The sequence below is a fragment of the Pteropus alecto genome, unplaced genomic scaffold (genome assembly GCF_000325575.1).
Source record: "Pteropus alecto unplaced genomic scaffold, ASM32557v1 scaffold155, whole genome shotgun sequence".
Classification (NCBI taxonomy): domain Eukaryota; kingdom Metazoa; phylum Chordata; class Mammalia; order Chiroptera; family Pteropodidae; genus Pteropus; species Pteropus alecto.
The window spans coordinates 9,883,919-9,885,975 of record NW_006438113.1 but is presented as its reverse complement, the minus strand read 5'-3'; positions in this window follow the sequence as shown (position 1 = coordinate 9,885,975).

The following is a 2,057-nucleotide window of genomic DNA, read 5'->3' as shown; positions in this document are numbered from 1 at the left end:
CAGTAGAGAGAAGAAACCAGAAGTTTATGAAGCAGGATGTACAGCATGATTCTGTTCTTATACAAAAATACATTTCACCAAAATAGTAACACTGGCTATATACTTATTTTAGGATGATGAAATTATATGTGATTTTTCTTCTTTTTAAGGAACCATCTTTTCTAAAACTTCCGTGATGAACAGGTATTATTTGAGTATATGGAGGGAGGATGGGGGAACCTGTGGAAGTTCTGTTTTAGAATGGCTCTGGGCATAATGGATGCTCACCCTGAGCCCGTGGGCTGAGGCACAGGAAGGTGACCTTCAGGAGAAGGCGTGACCAGGTGTTTCTTACATCTTGAGTGGCAGTGAGTAGCCTCTCAATGAGTGTGAGCTCCCCTAAAGCAGAGGTATGTCCTCCTCGAGGCCTCTGGTGGCAGCAGCCAGGCCTAGGTCATATCAAAAGGCCACTCAGTCCTTCAGTGCTTCCCAGGAAACCAGAAGAGAATCAAGTTTTGTGGGTCCCAAAGCTTATACAATATCTTTAAGAGAAAGAAAACCATATAGGTACAGGACCTTGGAAGATACCAGTGCACATGTGGGGTTGCGAAGCTTCAGGGTAAATCCGTGTCTGAGGAGGACTTCGCCTCTGACTGGAGACAGACGTCAAAAGATGAGGGCAGCTCTCTTCCTGTCGCCCGTGGTGTCAGAGCGAGTGTCCTTGACTTGCCTTAGTCTGCTCTGGGTTTCAGTCTAAGTCAGCCAAGATCTAGGTGCTCTGGTGGGTCACAAATAGGGATAGTTCCTCTTTGATTTCGCCTCGGAAGTTAGGCCTGGTGCTGCCTCCCGCACCCACCGAGCTTACTCACACACCCCTCTCTTAAGAGCGAGAGATGGGCTGGGCCAGAGAGGTCTCTGCCTTATAAAAGTTTTTGTTCTAGTAGTGTCGTTCATAATCTAATCTTTAAAAAAATCCTCCTCTCTCTTTGAAGGTATTCTGTATCCATGGATATGTGTACATTGCACATTTACATTCCTGATGCATTAGGATCATGGGGGAAAGTCAGTCGCTGTTTGAATTCATGCACACCACATTCTTTCCGTGACACCACCCAAGGTGGGCTTGGAAGGTGCCTTGAAGGAAGAGGGAGACTAAAAATGTTATTGTGGTTGGGTAAATGACTCAATTAGGAAAGTAATACCTGCTGCTGGGGCATGTGGGGGTGCAGGATTTGGCAGCAGTGTACATATATAAATATACATATTTTTAATTCACTACAAGTCAGTGCTTGTCTTTATACATCTGAAATCTACAAAAAATGATCCCAACCAGGAAATAAAAGTTGTGGACTTTTTAAAAATGAAAACTTGGATGTGAAAACCCAAGAAATTTTTGTTGCCTATAATTTAATTCTTAATGTATCAGACACAATCCAAGTTTAACAGATTTTTTTTTCTCTTGGATTCTGGCAAGTACATTAACAGGAGGCAATTATGTGAATTAATATAAACTTATTTAATTAAACAAAAGCCTTCATTTAAAAAGGTAATTTAATATTCCTTCTACGATGGTGTTGATGTCATTAACTTGTTTGATTAACTCTTCAGATGGTTTCAAAGTGCTGCGGGGTGGTAATTTACAAGCTCCTAATTGATTTCCCCAATCTGGGTTTGGCAGGGTTGGGCCTCCCAGAAACCGTGAGGACGCTGGAGGCCCACACTCGGGTTCCTTCTCAGACCCAGGGGCCGGCTGGGATGGACTTTACCTCTGTGGCCCAGGCCCTGGTCGGGGAGAGGAGGCTCTGGCACGGGAGCCGAGAGGCTCTGACGTCCGACCAGGCCAGTTGTGGTTCCTGACTCCTGAGCAGCTGGGACTTTGTTTCCTCTGAAGATGTGTGGGGGCACTTCAGGCAGTTGCACAGCTTGTGAATTCAGGACTAAACGGCCTTTTATTTCATGTCTTTTGAGAACCATTTCCTGCTGCTCATCCCCTCAGAACATGAGGCTTCTTTGTGCAGGGAAACATGAAGCGGGGTAGAGTATGGTGGTGTGGCCTTCGCCAGGGGCCCGCCACCCCT